This window comes from Nicotiana tabacum, chromosome 11 (genome assembly GCF_000715075.1).
Source record: "Nicotiana tabacum cultivar K326 chromosome 11, ASM71507v2, whole genome shotgun sequence".
Lineage (NCBI taxonomy): Eukaryota > Viridiplantae > Streptophyta > Magnoliopsida > Solanales > Solanaceae > Nicotiana > Nicotiana tabacum.
Genome location: NC_134090.1, coordinates 45,503,560 through 45,516,641, shown reverse-complemented (window position 1 = coordinate 45,516,641; position 13,082 = coordinate 45,503,560). Strand labels below are relative to the sequence as shown.

General features: G+C 37.5%; 1 long non-coding RNA gene across 1 annotated transcript; it reads left to right on the top strand.

The window, feature by feature from the left end:
* Window positions 1-3,383: 3,383 nt before the first annotated feature.
* LOC142166274 (uncharacterized) lies at window positions 3,384-10,549 on the top strand. Its single transcript, XR_012696542.1, has 2 exons — window positions 3,384-4,120; window positions 10,393-10,549. It is a non-coding gene; the product is annotated as an uncharacterized LOC142166274 (long non-coding RNA).
* The last annotated feature ends 2,533 nt before the right edge of the window (window positions 10,550-13,082 follow it).

Below are 13,082 nucleotides of genomic sequence, written 5' to 3'. Positions count from 1 at the left end.
CAGGAAAGAACAGCATGCACATTGAGTGGATGGTAATTGACGTGCTTTGGGATTCATGTGAAATACAAATGTTTGGTACATATCAATTCAGGAACAATGCAACAAGATGGAGGGTGTTAGGTGAACGAATCAAAGGTATTTTCGGTAAAACACAAAGGTTGGTAAATGTCAGTTCATGAGCAATGCAACAGATGGAGGGAATTTGGTCTGAACGGAGAAGGGGTATTTTCTATGATAAGGATGACAGAGAAAGTGGTTGGTCTATAAGCAAGCAATGTCTTCGAGTGGAAGTCAAAGTTATCATGGGAAGTGGAGGAGCAATCGCCTTCAAAGTCAAGGCCACAAACCAACCACCACATTTTAAACTAACAAGATTTTTCTTTGATTGAAAAAGGGGCGGACAATTTTGTTTGTTTCGGAGAAACCCTCCGTGGAGAAAGGCAGTCACCAAACAGGTTTGATTTTTTATTTTCAGGACCCTCTTGGAAAATGGGACCTAGTTTAAAGTTCAGAAATAGCATAATCTAGCATAAATGTATTCCAAAAGAATATAAGTTAGCTTAGAAGTTTGCATGTTCGAGATAGGATCCATTTAGGAGTTCCAGGACCCTCCTGAATAATGAGACTTAGCTTTAAGATTTCGATTAGATAACAACATTTAGCGTAAATTCTGTTGTAGGGTAGTATAATTCAGCCATGAAAGTTGTCACCCTTAAGATAAAATTTGACCTTTGATTTTCAGGACCCTCCTGGATAATGGGAAGTAGTTTAAAGATTCTCTTAGATAGCAAGATTTAGCAGAAGTCACACCTGTAGAAGATATAACTTAGATTTAAAATTGTCGTTTAGTTAAGAGTTGTCAGGACCCCCCTGCATAATGGGACCTACTTTCAAATTCTTAGTAATATTTGGTAATATGATTCAGTTTAACACTCACATATGTGCCCAGTTACCAAACTAGGGAAGAAAAATTTTCTTTATTTTTGTCTATTTTGTTGAAATCAGGTACCCGCTTGGAGAACAGGGAGAAGACATCCAAATGCAGCAGTCAGGAGCCCGCCTGGAGAGCAGGGAATACTTTCAAGCGCAGCAGTCAGGAGCCCGCCTGGAGAACAAGGGAGTACAATTTAAAGTTTTATTTTTCAAATTCTTTGCTTTGTTTTGAAGTCAGGAGCCCGCCTGGAGAGAAGGGCATTTCAAGTCAGTAGTCAGGAGCCCGATTGGAGAGCAGGGAATACTTTCAAGTTAGCAGTCAGGAGCCCGCCTGGAGAACAAGGGAGTACAATTTAAATTTTAGCTTTCAAATTCCTTGTTTTATCTATTATGAAGTCAGGAGCCCGCCTGGAGAGCAGAGAATACATTTCAAGTTGAAGTCAGGAGCCCGCCTGGAGAGCAGGGAATACATTTCAAGTTGAAGTCAGGAACCCGCCTGGAGAGCAGGGAATACTTTCAAGCGTAGCAGTCAGGAGCCCGCCTGGAGAACAAGGGAGTACAATTTAAATTTTAGCTTTCAAATTCCTTGTTTTGTCTATCTTGAAGTTAGGAGCCCGCCTGGAGAGTAGGGAATACATTTCAAGTTAGAAGTCAGGAGCCCGCCTGGAGAGTAGGGAATACATTTCAAGTTGAAGTCAGGAGCCCTCCTGGAGAGCAGGGAATACATTTCAAGTCAGCAGTCAGGAGCCCGCCTGAAGAGCAAGGAATACATTTCACATCAACAGTCAGGAGCCCGTCTGAAGAGCAGGGAATACATTTCACGTCAGCAGTCAGGAGCCCGCCTGAAGAGCAGGGAATACATTTCACGTCAGCAGTCAGGGAGCCCCGCCTGGAGAATAGGGTCAGTTTTTACTTTAGTCAAGCTTAGTTTATAGTTTTCCTAGTCTATTCTTTAGTTTAATTTCATCACTACATCAATAGTACAAGTGGTTTATAATTTTGCTAACAACTCACAAATCTTCCTAGTGCAAACTGGGGCAGAAAATATTTCTTTGTTTTGTCTATTTTGTTGTAATCAGGTGCCCACCTGGAGAACAAGGGGAGACAACTCAAGTTTCTAGAGAAAGCAGTGTCGAAGGAAGACAACTCGAGTTTCAAGGGAAAGCAGTTTCGAAGGAAGACAGTTTAAGTTTCAAGGGAAAATGGTTCAAGGTGCAAGGAAAAACAGTGTCAAGTAACAAGATAAGACGGTTCAAGTTCAGCAATTAGGCGCCCACCTGGGAAAAAGGGAATTCAATTCAGAATGCAATTCAAGTCATGTAACGAAAGAAGCTCGCGTCAAGAATGCGAGTCAGCAGTCCTAGATGATCAACAGAAGTTAATCAATAAAGGAAAAGAGAGAAAGGCAACAAGTTAATCCAAATGCAGAAGTTGATGAAGGATGTGAGCTGCTCAAGACATGGCCGAGGTCACAAGCAATACATGTCCGGTCTTGGTCCGAAAATCTGGAGAAGAACGAGCTAGCACCTGCAACTGGCGAGCGTGAAGGTTCAAATCTAAAGTCTGCATGAAGAACCACTCAAGACTCAAGATCAAGCTTCAGAAGACTTATAGATATGAATCTTGTAACTCGTAATTGATAGGCTTAGCTAGTCTTTTTCATGTTTTGATTTTGATGTAACAACAGGGACCGCGGACCGGAACCTCGGCGGAACGGCACCTCGACCGGATCTCCACCTCGACATACTCCGTCATCTCACTCATCTCTGAACTACACGTGGTCTGATTCCTTTATAGCCAAGGATATGTAGGCAGTCCAGATACCAGGGCTCGGTCACATTCCCCTCTTTCTCAGTTTTAGTCTCTCCAAATAAGGTTCGGGTCAAAAACCTGTCTAGTCAGTCTTTGTCTGAAAACTCTGTATGTTTCCAGTCAAAGAGGGGCAGCTGTAGACATGTGATTTTTGACCCTCCCCCAAGATTATTTATATATTAGCGTAAAATATTTAATTTAGGCATAATATAGATATTTTAAGTAATTTTGACTCTTTTACTTTATTTTATTACAAGAAAACAAAAATCACAAAAATAGGTTCATTAATGTTTTGTAGTCATTTTTAATCTAAAAAAAAAATCTTAAAAATATATAATACAAAAATAATATCGTATTTTTATTTGAAAATCCCAAAAAATAGATTTGTTTTAATGGTTAGTTTTATTTTAATAATTATTTGAATAGAAGGAACAATTAATAAATGGGCCCGTATTTTTAAATCTCGTTCGCAGCGAAGGAATAGAACTTGGGCTCGAGCAACTCATTTTTAGGCCTAATTTTGGACCTAGCCCACAATTGTCAAGTCCATAATTTTTAGACTCATACTCCTTAACCTAAAAAAAACCGTAAAACCCACAATATAAAAAGGGACCTAAAAGATCTAAAGGGTGGGGGGATTGGAAAAAAAAAAGCTGCGCAGAACAAAAGGCTGCGCATGAAAAACGAAAGGCGGAAAACAAAAAGAAAACAAAAAAGCTGAACGAAGAAGGAACGGAAAAAGGGAGATAACGAAGGAAAACGAAAAGCAGCAAAAGGCTGCGCATGATCGAAACGAAATAACGAAAAGAACGGGGGGCTGAAAACGGAAAGGAACGAACAAGCTAAAAAGCAAAATCAGCGCAGACAAACACGACCCCCCCTCCGTCGGTCTGGTTTTCTTCTTCTCCAAATCCTCTCACCAACCTAACGACCCTAGAGACAAAGCTGCGCAGCAAATAGCAGCCCCTTCCCCGCTGTTCTTCACCTCAACCAGACCACCAGCCCACACGACTCACCCCCGGCTCCAAAATACAAAGCCAACAGCCACACTCCCATCAAACACACGCACACAGGCGCAAAGGGAGGGCAGCAGCAGTGGGAGATCGGGAGTAAGAGGGAGGAGGCGAGTGACATTCTAAAAATCGATGGAACAGTAGCCTCGATTTAGGTTCGTTCGAGCTGTCCGTTTGGGAATCTGAGGTTGCGATGCGAGGTCCATTGTTGAACTTTGTCGCGGTTCCGGCGAGTTTCAAGTTCGTCGAGGTCCCCGGTGCAAGCTTTCCGTTTAGTCATTGATTCGAGTAGTGTTTGAGTTATATCGGTTTTATTCAAAGGAGTTGCTGGAACGGTCGGACGCTACTTCTGTATTGTAAACGTAAGTTAAGCTCTTATCTTTTTTTTGCAAGCTGTGTTATTTGGCTGGACATAGATTAGCATTCCATCATTTATTAATTGTGAAATAATTATGTGTGAAAGTAATTTATTTTTTCCGAGTCCTTGATACTTCAAGATGACGTTAAGTTTAGAAATGTTAATAGCAATGCATCTGACAATATTTGTCTTCAAATGTGAATGAGAAAAGTATTTCCTTGATCCAATTGGAATCACGCCTAAGATTATTAGTGGATTTCCTTATTTAGAACCTCCGCTAGTCATCTTGTTTCTTAGGAAATTAATTAACCTTTTTGTATATTCGCTAGTATACTCTAGGCGCGTATTAACCAATCAACCATCGTGATTGTGTACACGTTCGCGTGATATAATTATAATTTTAAAAATAAAATTGAAGTATGCGTTCGCGCAACTTCAATTAATTTATTAATAATAAAAATGCGTTATTAATTGTGGACACGTTCGCGTGACATGATTTTTTGACGCGCCGAACAAATGGGTACACGTACGCGTGACTCGTTCCAATATCATCTTCTTAATTAAAAGCGGTGAAAGGTAAATTCACATAGGTTCTAAAATCAGTAATTAAACAATTTAGTCAAGCCAAGTATAATCAAAGCGACCGTGCTAGAACAACGGAACTCGGGAGTGCTTAACACCTTCTCCCGGGTTAACAGGATTCCTTACTCGGATTTCTGGTTCAGAGATTGTATAACAGAGTCAACCTTTCCTCGATTCGGGATTCAACCGGTGACTTGGGACGCCATAAATTATCCCAACCTTTCCTTTTCTTTTATGTAATGACTCTAACCCAATTCCAAAAGAGGGGAGGTCAATAAAATTAGCATAGGCTCAAAAAGGGTACCGAATGGTATAAAGTGTTTGGGTAGCTGAAAGAGGGCCTCTCAATCCCCGAAAATGCCAAGTACAACATTTCTTTTGCAGCTCCGGCATTGATATCACTGATATGCCTTCCCTTTTTTTTACCTTGTCAAGTACATAACTCTTGTTGGGTGATTTCTTCTCCACAATGGATACCTTCCATCTGTTTGGAGCTAAATCCCTTGGCTTTATGTTGTAACTTGAGATGTATTTGAACTCAAAGTCACTACTAGAAAATAAACCTATTGCATCGGTTACTTAGCAACGGTTATATAACCCTTGCAATAGACGGTCTATTGCAAAGGTTATAAGCGTCGCAATAGCCTCTAGAGCCTATTAAGACAGTACTAAAACTAAACCATCGCAGTAGTATAATAACCGTTGCCACTTACCTGTCTATGAAGACAGTTTGGTAAAATAACTTTGTGGGGACGGTTCTTTGTAAAAAAGAGGATTTAATTTCCCTCCAATTATTTCACTAAACCCGCGAATGCTCCTTTTTATAATTAAAAAATAATTTAAAAATACAGAATTACACGTATCAAACTAAAAGAGGAGTCTTCTTACCTCTTTTCTATTCAATTGATTCACTAGAACAAAAAATCCTCAAGCTTCTTTAAGAAAAAAATGGCCTCCAAATCCAGCGAAAGATTTCCATCACCGAAGGATTTCGACCAACAAAGGATTTCGATTCATATTGCTCTCTACCACAATAGGTCTGCATGCTCTCCTCCATAGCTTATAAATTCCCCATCTCTAGATTTTCCATTCAAGTGTTTTTGGAAAAGCTTGAAGAATACACAAATGGGTTTCTATGAAGTTACTGTCTTTTGTTCTAATTTATGTTTGATTTTTAGTTTTAGTGTGGTTTAAAGTTTGTATCTCAAATTTGGTGAAGATTTTAGTTTTCCGTGAAAAAATCTGTGATAAAAAATCAAAGAAGATTGCTTAAATTTTGGGTTTTAGTAAAATTGGAGTTTGAGAAACTGGGTTTCAATTCTTTGAGCCAAAATTTTATTTGAAGTTTATTTTGTACTGAATATTGAGTTTACTGCTATTTGGGAGGAATTAAAGTGACAAATACCCTTCAAAACTTCATTGTTGAGGTCGACAATATTCTAAAACATAAATAGAAAAATTCAAAGTTGGGAGAGTTAGAGCAAATTGCTGTATATATATGGGAATTTTACTTTTTTTGTTTGTTTTCTGGTTGTTTGGCTCTTCTGTTCTAAAATGGGTGTTGAGGGGTAAGTTTGAGAAATGTATTGTATGTGTATTTCCTCGTCGAATTGTTCTATGTGCAAGAAAATATTACATTTTGTTATCTTAATGATTGGTGTGATTGGAGAAGAGAAAAGTATGTTAATGTTAATCTTATTAGCGTTAATCTTAAACCTCTGGTTGCAACTTTGTGTATGAAAATGCTATTCTTTTTCTCATAACAAAGAATATACAAGTTTTAGGTATGGATATAGTTTTTGTCCTCTACTCAATTCTTGAATATGTTCATTGGGTGATATATATGTCGTCTCTTATGAGGTCATAGTGTGGAGTTCACTATAAAGTTATTGCATAATCTAGATTGCTGATATAAAAGTCTTGCCTTATGTATGCATTCATACGATTTAGTGAATGTTATTTTTATTTTTAGGAAGCCATGTTCACATCATTACAGAAAGGGAACAAGCAATTGTTAGCTATATACTTTAGCATATTATGGTTGAATTTACTTTAGCGTATTATGGTTGAATTTGTCTTATTTTTGTAGAAAGAAGTAACTTGAAGGTGATAAAAGAAGCTCTTGACATAAATTGGATAAGATTTCCATTTCCTTTTCTCTCAGGCAAGTATCTGTGAAACTTGCATACCTCTTCTAGAGAGTGAAATCGTTGAAACTAAAATTATCTACATCATTTTGCTCCGCAACATTATGAAAAGCATCCCAAAATCTCTGTTCATCCTAGTGATGGCATTTATCTTCTAGATTCTAAAACTATATTGCATTTGGTTTAGTTACTACTTCAAACTACTAATATTTCATGTTCATACATACCTTAGAATAATGTCACTACAGCTGAATAACTATTAAAATTAATGTAAAATATGGTAGTTAAATGTCAATACAAAAAGCTATTAAATGATAAATATATCGAAACACACACATGTATAGTTGAAGCTGATGATGAACCTTAATCTCGCTATGGCTTAGCTACCTAATCAGATGCACTTTTCCATTTCGTTGGTTGGCAGGAGATTTTTGTAAAAGATGTAGTAAAATGTTCGAGGAGAAAATATAAGAATTTTTTTCTCGATATGCTTGCGGAGTGGAAGGCCGGCGCCCTCTTAGAATTTTGTTTCTCTGTTTTTAATTTTGTTTTGTTGGAAATATGATAAATCTGTTTATCAACAGCACAATTTATATTTCTTGTAATGCTAGCATTAAAAGTTGGAGCACAACATAGTTGATCTTAGAATTTTTTTTTTAAAGTACCTGTCTGGATTAAAAGTTGGTGTAAGCACGTGATTTTTGCCCTATATGAGAATTACTCCCAAAAAATCAAAAATAAAATGATTTTCCTTGGTGTGCAATTTTGTGATATTTTTGAATAATTATTTGTATTTGTCTGTGCATGTTTATTTGTTAAATTAATAAAAATATAAAAATATGTCGCATTTTGTATGTAGGATTTAATTCTACAATTGTTAGTAATTAAGTTTGTTTTACAAAAAATGAACATTACAAAATAGGCATCTTTTGCATTTTTAGCATTTAATGTCCAAATATACAATTTTATGCTTAATTATTACTTAATTGTGCGTTAATTATTATTGGGAGTTAATTTACGCTTTTATAACTTACTTTAGTTCTTAATAATAATTTAAGGATTTTTAGAATTTAGTTTTAGAAATATAAAAGAAGAAAAGAGAGCAAAAATACAAAGAAAAATCGGATTGGGCCACTTCTTCAAATTTCAACCCCAGGCCCAAACAATTGTCCAACCTTCCCCACGACCCGATCCATTTCAAACCGGGTCGACCCAATCCATAACCCAACACCCCCTATCTTGCATTTCAAAAACAAAACAAAACAAAACAAAAAAAAAACCCTAAAAAACCCTAAACTCAGCCCCCCCCCCCCCTTCTCTTTCTCTCTACTCCTTCACCATCTTCAAGCTCCACCATCACCTCCCATGGCAGCTGCCCTTCCCCCTCATCCTCACAACCACCCCCTTACCATGTCAATATACACACACACACACACAGTGGAAATGGACACACGCAGCAGTCATTCATGGCTGCTGCTTCTTCATCTTCGTCCCAAATGACCTCTGCGTTTTCTTCTTCGTTCAAGCATCCATGGCCGCTGATTCTTCTCCTCGTCGTCAACCTCTCATTCTCGTCGACTACAGTCGACAACCAGTAATGACCCAAGTAGCCTCCAGCTGAACCCACCACCATCTCCGTCCACCCGCTGCTCCCCACGGCTGCCCTTCACGTCTGCTGCTGCTGCGTCCACTGCTGCTTCTGCTTCTTGCTGCTGCCGCTGCTCAACCAACTACTTCTTGCTGCCTCTTTCATCGTCTTCTACAACCTCGACTCCAAGCTCTGTTACGTCCAAACGCACCTCGCTTCTGCTGCATTGTCACTGCTCGACAAGCAGCTATCTTGTTTCAGCTGTGCCGCTGCCACCATTTCGTTTATTCGAAGTTTTGTCGAGGTCATCGATCGTCGTTTTAAGTTCGTCAAGGTTAAAAGGAAGGTGAGTTCGTCGTTGAATTCAAGATCCGTTAGGTCATTGGCAGTCTTGGCGCGATAATCGTGTCCGGACAGATTTGTTCTCATTCAAGTTTATCGTCGTTCCGTTCCGGTTAGTTGTTTAACCAATTCGTATTTATCGTTTTCTTATTTTTCTTCAGTTTGTTTCATGTTTGGTTTATTGTTCTTGTTTATTTTTTTAGGGTAGAAATTGTTAGTTTATTGTTTGTTAGATTCAAATTGAAATTTAATTAATTATTTCTTCAATTTATTTCATGTGTTTTATGTATTTTTCAGAAATTGTTAATGTTGTTAGATTCAAGTTTAAATTCATAATTGTTTCTTCTTCGATCTTGTTATTTGTCTAAAAGAATTTAGTTATAATAGGGAAATATGTTGGTTTAATCATGTGAATCCGTCATATTTTGTTGTTTAAAATGGATTTAATTCATGTTCATCTTGGTTTGAAGTTCATTTTAATCCAGTGATTTAATGTGAGTTTATGTTTTGGTTTTTGATTCGTTGATGAATCATGTATTGTGTTGTTAATATTGTTGTTTCATTGCTCATCCATTTTTGGTCTAAGTTAACCAGGATTGGTTCCCAATATGGTTGATTTATTCACATTAATTTGATGTTGTTCATCTGTGTTCATATGAGTTGTTGTTGAATTTGTTTAGAAATTAGTCATATTGGCTATATTTTGGTTAAGTTTGATTAATTGATTGGTTAGAGCTGATGGGGTAGTTTGGTAAATCGCAGTACGTTCAGGGGTAAAATGGTAATTGCAATAAGGTCGGAGGGGTTGGTAATTGAACATTTTGTAATTCTTTATGTTAAGCATGGGGGACAAAATGTAATGGGGTGTGGGTGATATAATTGTTTAATATAAATGGGGGACAAGACATAATGTAGTGGAGGGGAATATGGTAATTGTTTATGTTAGGCATGGGGGACAAGATGTAATGGGGTGGAGTTGATATATTTGTTTAATGTAGTGGGGGATGAGTGGGAAGATAGTGGGTTTGGTAGGAGAAAGTGGTTGTTATTAATTGATTAAAGGGTTTGGGATGGGATATAAATAAGAGGTTTTGAATCAGATTTTAAAGAGAGAGACTAGGAGGATAGACAGAAAAAATAGAGGAGAGACAGAATACAGAAGAGAATACAGACTTTTACAAGAGAGACTTTTTTATACTTGAGAGTTGAACTGAAAAAAACGGGGAGTTTAAAAAAGAAAGAGAGTTTTAGGACTTGAACTGAGAAAAGACTTTTACACTTGAAAAGACTAAGACTTAGAGGAGAGAGACTCGAACTTGAAAGAATCTTGAGAAATCAGAATTTGAGAGTAAAAGAGAGAGACAATTTGAACTTTCACTCGAATAATTTTCGTTTGCCTTTCCTCGAGTGTTATTCAAAGTCAGTAAACTACTGCATCTTGTATCCGTCTCTCTTCTACTTTGACTGCGATTGCACTTTGGTATTGCTGAGTTTTCAATCTGTTACTGCGTTATTCTACTGGTTGTTACTGGTTTTGCGGTTTTGCTGAATCTGCTGTTGCTGTGTTATTACTACTGCTGACTCATCCTTCTTTTGTTCTTGTACTGCCATTTCCAGTAACACATTTGTACACTCTCGGCTTGAAGCGAAATGAAATATTAATCAGGCTTTGTTCCTGTTGAATTCCTCCTATTTAGATTTGTGTTTGAATATAATTTTCCTTCCTTTGTATAAAAATGTAGTTGACTGATTAATGAGTAATGAGGTTGCACAACTTCTTCATATAATAATGTTAGTTTAAATTAATCAAAGAACGGGTAATCTGTTTTGATATTATTGTGCGTAAATCTCATGTTCCAGTGTTATTAAATAATAGAATATAGAACGGAAGCAATCTCTCTTTGTACAAACTCGATTGCAATTTTCCATTTGCATTAGCCGTAAACTAATAACTAATAAGGTCGACTTTTTCAGCATGTAATTAATTGAGGGATTTCCTTTTATTTTTAGAGACAAACTTAATAGAAGAAATGTAGTCACTATAGGTTTATCCTTTTAAATAAAATGAGACGAGCCTCGCCAAATAAAACGCACAGATTACGGGGCCCTCAAAAAAATATATGTGTTAATTACTTAGAATTCGGGAGGGCCGTTTAGCGAATTTCACGGCCTTCCCAAAATAATAACGCGATAGTCTCTTTAGGCACGTGTTTAATAGTTTACTTTCTTAAGCTTGGGTGTGCATTTCATGCGACCCAAATCCAAATCCCAAAACATCAAATAAAATGTGTTCCGGATTGTGGGTGCATTTCATGTGACGCAGTCCAAAGACGTGTTTTAAGCGATGTTCACATCCTTTTAAAAATAATAATAATAAAGTGGTAAAAAGTTAAAATTGGCACATCGGTTCATAATTGTATTAAAATCAGATAAATAAGCCGAATATGACAGTTGAGCGACCGTGCTAGAACCACGGAACTCGGGAATGCCTAACACCTTCTCCCGGGTTAACAGAATTCCTTATCCGGATTTCTGGTACGCAGACTGTAATATGGAGTCATTCTTTTCCTCGATTCGGGATTAAAATTGGTGACTTGGGACACCCTAAATCTCCCAAGTGGCGACTCTGAAATAAACAAACAAATCCCGTTTCGATTGTCCTTTAATTGGAAAAAACTCCTTCACCCCTCGCGGGGGCGGAAAAAGGAGGTGTGACAGCTCTGGCGACTCTGCTGGGGAATATAAGCCCAGAACCACTGGTTCAGGGTTAGAATTCGAGCTTAGAATAATTGTTATAATTGGCTTTATTTATTATCTGATTTTGTTGCATGTTTGAGCCTAATGTGCTAAATGCTGCTTTTACCGCTTTGATATTATCTGAACTGTATATAAATTGTGTCGAAACCTTTCTCTTCTTACCTCCGGGGATGTGCTTACTGGTTGAGACTCCCTATTCTGTTAGTGTCATACATTGAAATAAGAAAGAGGCTCGGATAAGTTACTAAGCCGGATGGCCTTTTGGTTCCCGGAAAGTTGCCCCCTCCTTGACTCGAGTTGTCCGCTCGGGCACACAGTCTAGAACACCGACCCAGGTTTTGAACATAAAATAACGTGACTTCATGCCGGATCCCTAGTAGGAACGCTTATTTGCATCACGTTGCATTTGACTTAGGGGACTCAACATAGGGGTTGGGTCCGTCTAGGACTAGCAACCTGATATGAAAAGACCATCCTGATGCATCCTATTTGTTTTCCGTGCATTTATTTGTCTCGCGCCCGCATGCTGACCGGTGTTTGAATATTAGGAATATTGTGAAATTGAAAAAAAAAACAGAAAAAGAAATAGCGGTTAGGGTATTTTTGAAAAAAAAACCCAATGCCCAAATACTGTCAAAACTCTGCCGAAATTTTGAGAAAATAAAAAAAAAGGTCTTATTAGTTTGTTTTATTAAAAGAAAAATAGAAAAAAAGAGTCGTTGTTCTGTCTTATTTTTCAAAAAAAAATAGAAAAGGAAAATAGTTTGTCTTCCCATGAAAAATGACAATGAAAAAGAGTCTTACTTTTAAAATAGTTTTTTATTTGTTTCTGAAAATGCCAAAATGAAAACGAAAAGAGTCGTGCTTTGAAAGTGGTTTTGTTATTTGCTGCTGAAAATGAAAAAAATCTTTAAAATAGTTCAGTTAATTGCTCGAACTACGCGGGTTTGATTCTCACCGGATGTGAGATACGTAGGCAACCCTCATCGGGTCCAACCCCACCTTTTCCTAAAATAGCCAAAAACAAATAAATAATAAAAAAAAATATATGTCAAATTTTAATTTTGTCATAAAGAAGTCGGGTGACGCTGTTTTGTCAAAACATAGCCGAATTTTCCCGAAAGGGATGCCGGAAGGCTGACTTTGTATAAACAGCCACCTTTGGGTCATTTTTTAAGATTTGGTCCAGTTGACCCATACAGCCTTAAAAATCTTCGTCCCCGAGGCGTTGAAAGGCCGTGTTTGCAATATTGAGTTTTCTATTTTTAAAAAAATGATAAAAAGAGTCATAAATAAGCCGGGTGATGCTGTTTTGTCAAAAATAGCCGAATGTTCCCGAAAGGGACGTCGGAAGGCTGACTTTGCATAAACAACCACCTTTTGGGTGTTTAGGATTTTGGTCCAGTTGACCTACACAGCCTTAAAAATCTTCGTCCCCGAGGCACTGAAGGGTCGTGTTTGCAACACCAGGTTTTTATTGTAATTTGAAAAAAAAAACAAAGAGTCAGCGGTCAAGTGAATACCGTTTGGATTTTTAGTCAAAAATAAGC